A 7,759-nucleotide genomic window follows, 5' to 3' on the forward strand; every position below is an offset into this window, starting at 1 on the left:
GATGGGCCAGGAACTATTTGATCTGATGCAGCACTATGATGTCAAACCCACGATAAAACACTATACGTGCATGATTGATCTGTTGAGTCGAGCTGGTCAGCTTACTGAAGCTTATAAACTAATCAAGCGAGTTCCTCTGGAAGTTGATTCAGTGATGTGGGGCTCCTTGCTCGGCGGCTGATTTCTTCACGGCAATGTTGAGTTGGGGGAAGTTGCAGCAAAGAGACTTATAGCGTTGGAGACTAATAACACCGCAAACTATGTACTCTTGGCAAATTTATATGCTTATGCTGGAAAATGGTCTGATCTGGCAAGAACAAGACAAAAAATCAAAGATATTGGAATGCATAAGATCCCAGGATGTAGCTGGATTGAAGACAGGGATGATGTACATGTATTTCTCTCATATGACAAATCTCATAAGAGAACAGAAGAAATCTATGCTACATTGGATAAACTAACCCTCCACATGAAAACAACTGCATTGTAAATGCATCAAACTTTCTGCTTTGTATTATTTTGTAACAAGTATACAGTGAATCACAAATCTAAATTTCTGCAATATTCTCCTAACGTTAGCGATGATGACTTACTGTCATCCTGTGGTACCTGTAGCATAAACTGAACTTTCGTCTTCATCGGGGCAGTCCTTGCCTTGCCATTTTCATCTCCAACCTGAAACGATGAAACAGAGAGTTATTGGGGCCATGTAAACAATGTAAGCCTCGCCTTCAATGATCCATGTAAACAACATAAGCCTCGCCTTCAATGATCGGAGTTCAGCAAATAGAACTTGCCCATAAGGAAGCCCAGCCAACTAGCCGAGACGAACCTCTCATCATAGCCAGCTTTGAACTTGAAGTATTTCTCATATTTGTACTTGTACACAGCACTCCAATTGTTTGAATCAAGCCTGTACCAGTAGCTGCAGATAAATACGAATAAATACACTTCGATAGAAAGACCACTTACCATCCTTGCAATCGAATCAACTTCAAATGAAAAAATAAATAATAAACGAGTGCTTTGTAAATTATTTAGATTAAGCAATTGAATTAATTTAAATTTCCATTTTTAAGCAAAGCTTCCTTTGATAACAGATTCCACAATGGAGAATGTTCATATCTGCCAAAAGAACCTACATATGCAACTCGGTAAACTCCATTGATGTTTCACTGAAACTCCCAAATCCCAGTGTGAGTTCGAAGCTTCTGGGTTGCAGGTTTTGATCCACTGACAATTTTCAAAATTCTCTACATGTCTTTGAACTGTTATTAACTTAAATGGTTGCAGATCAACTTGACTGAGAGTTGGTTCTTAAATATGTTGATTAATCAAGTTTTTTCTCGAAATGATTGTGGGGTTTTCCCAATTGAAATGCTACAAGCTAAAGGAATTACAGAGCCTGAAGAAGATACAAACAAGGTTTCTGAACTGCCATGTTCATCATTTACAGGATTCTTTTCGATCAGGGGAGGATAAATTCATGGCGTAGAACTGTGGGGTTAAAGGGTATATACTAAAGGATGAAGGATGAAAGATAAAAGAGGAAATTTAGCAGAAGATTTGAGGGTTGAAAGAAGGCTGAAGAGCAAAGTGTGAAGCAGGAAAGATAAGAGTCCCATATTGCTAAGAGATAACACAGTGCAACCCAAGTGACTGTATAAATGAAGGCTCAAGTCCTTGGCTTCAACCTACGGAGCCGTGCGGTGAGTACAAAGCGAACTATTCTTTCGCCTTTTACTAAAGAATACCGTGTGCTCGCCGCTCACAGCGGCATACGCCTATTTTTGGAGGGTCGTTCTCTCGGGAACAGGCCCAACAGTTTCTAGTCTTAATGTTTTGGTTTCAATAACTGACAATTAATAACTTATCCTCTCTGAATGTAGTTCTCCTTCAAAGGTTTGTACTTGTCCAAGATATTATACAGACTTCCATGTACCAAGCACATATAAGTCCTGTATAAATACCTCGTAGCTCCGCCTCTAGAACCGAGTGATGTGTGGCTTCTTTTTCCATAGGTGTGCAATTGACAGAACAAGATATAATGGTTACCAGTGATAGATGATGATGATCGAGTATATTGGCATCATCTCATGATCTTTGATACCGAGAAGAAACTTACGGTTTTCATTTTGTTCTTTATTTTCTAATTGAAAATCTCATATCATGCTAGTTACTTGGGAACAGCTTACATTCTTAACCATATTAATTTTCTCTTGCTTTCTTAATAACATTAGACTGGATTGCTTGTAAGCCTAAAATTAGTACAGAAGGATTGGCTTATGTCCGGTTCTGTATATAACAGAAGCTGTCCTTTAGATCTATCTCGCAGTTTAGGTTCTTTTATTTTACTTTCCTCGCTAAATGTGGGTCTAAAGGATAGAGATGTAATATATTCTGATGTTACTTTCAGTGAAGGGGTAATCAGTGTACATATTTTTAATATAGTAGGAAGACACTAAAATGGGCTATCCAAGGATAGTGCAGCTTTGATGATACCGATTCACACCATTAAGAAACTTCAGGATTATTTTATGATTCTTTCTTAGGAGTACATAAATTGTAGTATTATTAGTAATGGATTGTATAGATTGATATGCATCAATCTTGATAGTTCTTGCTGTCTTCTACTACCTTGTACATTTTTATGTAGTTATGACCATCTTTAGATGATGTGATGACTATGAAAGTTTCCTTCTTTGACAGTGACAATCGCAAAACATCCATTGTCAATTTCCACAGAAGCTGTCCGAATCCTGATTGTTTTGCGGTCGAAACTTGTTCCCTCGAAACTTTTGCGGTCGTTAACGCCCAGATCGATCGAAAAGAAACCCTAAAAACCGTATTGTGGATGAATCACTGTCTTAGAAACAAAATCTTCATAGTTAACGTGTACATGAAATTTACATGATCCTTCGGAATTCGACAATACACTTAAGATTGTGAGAGCTTTACCTGATATAGGTACTTAGGAAAAGAAGAAGAGGCAGGTAGCTGCAGGTAGATGAAGTTCCACTTGTAACATTGCTTGCTCAATTGAGCATCACATAAACCAGAAACGCAAAGCATCATATAAGCCAAACATGGAGATATACACATGCAATTGAAACTGCCATTGGAATACTCATTTGAGCAAGAAACATTACAAAGAGGAACGAATTACTTCCTCTTTCTCTGATGATAAAAACCTAGTTCCATTGCCATATATAGAAGGTTCAGTATGAAGGGTCGTTTGGTGTAAACCGATCAAGCAGGAGAAATATGATTGGAGCATTGACAGTCGGTTTAAAGGGTCCAAAATAGTTGCAGAAAGAATGGCAGCCCAACATTATAATGTCGCCCCCAACAACCAAACTCACCATCATTCAAGTGGGAGAAAATTAGAAAAAAGAAATGCATCAGTTGCTGAATCAAATAGTGTGTCTTGCTGTTAATGTCAATAAAAGGTTCCTCGTCTTTTTCTTCTTGCTTGTGTCGGTGTAACCCTAATTAGATGGTGCTGGTTCACATTATGTTATTAATTAGGGCTTCATCTTTGCTAAAACATATCAAGATTTCACTGGAATTCAACAGAAGTTTGAACTTTTCTCGTGGCTTTTTTCAACACAAGCAAAATAATGATGATAAAAGAAGCGGGTATACACTAAAAAGTGATGCAGTGAGGTATATATGCCAAGTTCATGACTTTGACTGGGGAGGTGTAATTATGGAGTATTGATGTGAACGTGAGTTCATCATACTTACCGGAACTCGTAGGCATATTCACCTAATTTTTCAGAGTTAGAGATTGACTTGGAAAAGTTGTAGTACTGCTTTAAATTCAGTTTGATGATTGGATAATTTATGCATTTGGTCACTCGGCTTTTATTGTTTTTATGTTTTAGTTATTTAACTTTACAAAAATTAATTTTACCACTCAGCAATCAGTTTTTTTTTCACTCAGTCATTTCTGGGTCTAAGGGGAGTAGGATGGCAACAGGCCGGGTTCGGGTCGGGTATTGGATCTCCCGTCCCCGTTTAAAATACCCGTATCAGTCCCCATTTAAAAAACCGCGGAGATTTAAACGGGATCCCCATCGGGTAATCGGAGAAAATTGTGGAGAAACGGATATCCTGTTTAGTATAAACGTTTATTTTAACGGATATCGGACCGGGTATATATATATTTAAATTAAATATATAAATATTATATATATTTTTTAATTTAAATTAAATTTATTAATATTATATATATATATAAAATAATTATTTTTAAGATTTATCGGGCCGGATAATCAGGACGGAAATTACCAAACCCGACCCTTTCCCTGTCCCCGTTTAGCATAAACGATTTTTCCTTATCCTGTCCCCATAATAAACAACTTTTTTCCGTCGCCGTTTAATTCGATTTTCCCCGTCAAATCAATCTATATCTCGATTTGGGATTAATCATTCTATATCCCTAAAGGGGAGCGCTTCACCCTCAAGCTTTGGGCTTTGAATTTCAAATCAATCTATATCTCGATTTGGGATTAATCAAGAAAATTCATAAGAAAAATCCAGTCAAATCAGAACACCATCTCTCTGCAACCCCAAATCAATTAGATATTTTTCTAAAGAGAAGGGGGAAAGATGCAGAATACTGAAGGCAGCTGTCTGTCTTACGTGGCGGCGTGGTTGGGAAGCAGCGTGGCCCAAGCTTCTTCGCATCTCTGGAGCGTTGTTCTTGCATCAACCTTTCTACATCCGACGATGCCGATGATTCCGAGGCCCACGATCTCCCTCTCATGATCACCAATTCCTCCTCCATCTCTTCATCTGTTACTTCTGTGGCCGCCGCCAACAGCAGCAGCAACTCTCACTCCAACGGCGTCGTTCATCTCCCCGTCTGAAAGTTTCCTTCTTTGACAGTTTGATCAGATGAGGACTATCGGTATCAAGAAGGATATAATTTCGTGGAACACATTGATTTCTGGATACGTGAACAATTCCTTGCTTGATGAAGCTTTGAACTTATTTAAGCATGTTTTGACAGAGGACGGGATCGAACCTGATTCTTTCACTCTAGGGAGTGTTCTATCCGCTTGCACGAACATGGCTTCTTTGAGACTTGGGAAAGAGATACACACTCAAGCCATTGTTAGAGGCCTGCAATCTAATACCTTTGTTGGGGGAGCCTTGGTAGAAATGTACTGTAAATGCCAAGAGCTAAAGGCTGCTCAAATTGCTTTTAATGAAGTAAACGAACGTGATACGGCAACATGGAATGCTTTGATATCTGGCTATGCCCGCTGCAATCAGATTGAAGGCATTCAGCATCTGCTTAGAAAAATGAGAGAAGATGGTTTCGAGCCAAATGTTTATACGTGGAATGGTATTATTGCAGGTCATGTGGAGAACGACCTACATGATAAAGCCATGCAGTTGTTTTCTGAAATGCAAACTTCAAATATGAGGCCTGACATTTATACTATTGGAATAATTCTACCTGCTTGTTCAAGGTCAGCTACCATTGAGAGGGTAAAACAGGTTCATGCGCATGCAATTAGATGTGGCTATGATGCCGATGTCTACGTAGGGAAAGCTCTTGTGGATATGTATGCCAAATGTGGGAGTATACAGCATGCACTACTAGCATATAATAGAATTTTAGAGCCAAATTTGGTGTCCCACAATGCAATGCTTACAGCATATGCCACGCATGGACAAGGGGAGGATGGGATTGCTCTCTTTAGAAGAATAATAACAAATGGCTCCAGGCCTGATCATGTCACTTTTCTTTCTGCTCTTACTTAATGTGTTCATGTCGGGTCAGTCGAGATGGGCCAGGAACTATTTGATCTGATGCAGCACTATGATGTCAAACCCACGATAAAACACTATACGTGCATGATTGATCTGTTGAGTCGAGCTGGTCAGCTTACTGAAGCTTATAAACTAATCAAGCGAGTTCCTCTGGAAGTTGATTCAGTGATGTGGGGCTCCTTGCTCGGCGGCTGATTTCTTCACGGCAATGTTGAGTTGGGGGAAGTTGCAGCAAAGAGACTTATAGCGTTGGAGACTAATAACACCGCAAACTATGTACTCTTGGCAAATTTATATGCTTATGCTGGAAAATGGTCTGATCTGGCAAGAACAAGACAAAAAATCAAAGATATTGGAATGCATAAGATCCCAGGATGTAGCTGGATTGAAGACAGGGATGATGTACATGTATTTCTCTCATATGACAAATCTCATAAGAGAACAGAAGAAATCTATGCTACATTGGATAAACCAACCCTCCACATGAAAACAACTGCATTGTAAATGCATCAAACTTTCTGCTTTGTATTATTTTGTAACAAGTATACAGTGAATCACAAATCTAAATTTCTGCAATATTCTCCTAACGTTAGCGATGATGACTTACTGTCATCCTGTGGTACCTGTAGCATAAACTGAACTTTCGTCTTCATCGGGGCAGTCCTTGCCTTGCCATTTTCATCTCCAACCTGAAACGATGAAACAGAGAGTTATTGGGGCCATGTAAACAATGTAAACCTCGCCTTCAATGATCCATGTAAACAACATAAGCCTCGCCTTCAATGATCGGAGTTCAGCAAATAGAACTTGCCCATAAGGAAGCCCAGCCAACTAGCCGAGACGAACCTCTCATCATAGCCAGCTTTGAACTTGAAGTATTTCTCATATTTGTACTTGTACACAGCACTCCAATTGTTTGAATCAAGCCTGTACCAGTAGCTGCAGATAAATACGAATAAATACACTTCGATAGAAAGACCACTTACCATCCTTGCAATCGAATCAACTTCAAATGAAAAAATAAATAATAAACGAGTGCTTTGTAAATTATTTAGATTAAGCAATTGAATTAATTTAAATTTCCATTTGTTCTTCGCCAACAAGATTAAGCAAAGCTTCCTTTGAAACAGATTCCACAATGGCGAATGTTCATATCTGCCAAAAGAACCTACATATGCAACTCGGTAAACTCCATTGATGTTTCACTGAAACTCCCAAATCCCAGTGTGAGTTCGAAGCTTCTGGGTTGCAGGTTTTGATCCACTGACAATTTTCAAAATTCTCTACATGTCTTTGAACTGTTATTAACTTAAATGGTTGCAGATCAACTTGACTGAGAGTTGGTTCTTAAATATGTTGATTAATCAAGTTTTTGCTCGAAATGATTGTGGGGTTTTCCCAATTGAAATGCTACAAGCTAAAGGAATTACAGAGCCTGAAGAAGATACAAACAAGGTTTCTGAACTGCCATGTTCATCATTTACAGGATTCTTTTCGATCAGGGGAGGATAAATTCATGGCGTAGAACTGTGGGGTTAAAGGGTATATACTAAAGGATGAAGGATGAAAGATAAAAGAGGAAATTTAGCAGAAGATTTGAGGGTTGAAAGAAGGCTGAAGAGCAAAGTGTGAAGCAGGAAAGATAAGAGTCCCATATTGCTAAGAGATAATACAGTGCAACCCAAGTGACTATATAAATGAAGGCTCAAGTTCTTTGCTTCAACCTACGGTGCCGTGCAGTGAGTACAAAGCGAACTATTCTTTCGCCTTTTACTAAAGAATACCGTGTGCTTGCCGCTCACAGTGGCATACGCCTATTTTTGGAGGGTCGTTCTCTCGGGAACAGGCCCAACAGTTCCTAGTCTTAAAGTTTTGGTTTCAATAACTGACAATTAATAACTTATCCTCTCTGAATGTAGTTCTCCTTCAAAGGTTTGTACGTGTCCAAGATATTATACAGAACCGAGTGATG

General features: G+C 38.8%; 2 non-coding genes and 1 pseudogene across 2 annotated transcripts; all 3 read left to right on the forward strand.

Annotated features, from left to right (window-relative positions):
• Window position 1: 1 nt before the first annotated feature.
• Window positions 2-6,361, forward strand: LOC120186922 (annotated as a pseudogene).
• LOC120186967 lies at window positions 1,701-1,817 on the forward strand. Its single transcript, XR_005522245.1, has one exon. It is a non-coding gene; the product is annotated as a U5 spliceosomal RNA (small nuclear RNA).
• Window positions 6,362-7,517: 1,156 nt separating the features above from the next.
• On the forward strand, window positions 7,518-7,634 carry LOC120186968. The gene has a single exon (XR_005522246.1). It is a non-coding gene; the product is annotated as a U5 spliceosomal RNA (small nuclear RNA).
• Window positions 7,635-7,759: the final 125 nt, after the last annotated feature.

Source organism: Hibiscus syriacus, unplaced genomic scaffold, assembly GCF_006381635.1.
Source record: "Hibiscus syriacus cultivar Baekdansim isolate YM2019G1 unplaced genomic scaffold, ASM638163v2 tig00113721_pilon, whole genome shotgun sequence".
Lineage (NCBI taxonomy): Eukaryota > Viridiplantae > Streptophyta > Magnoliopsida > Malvales > Malvaceae > Hibiscus > Hibiscus syriacus.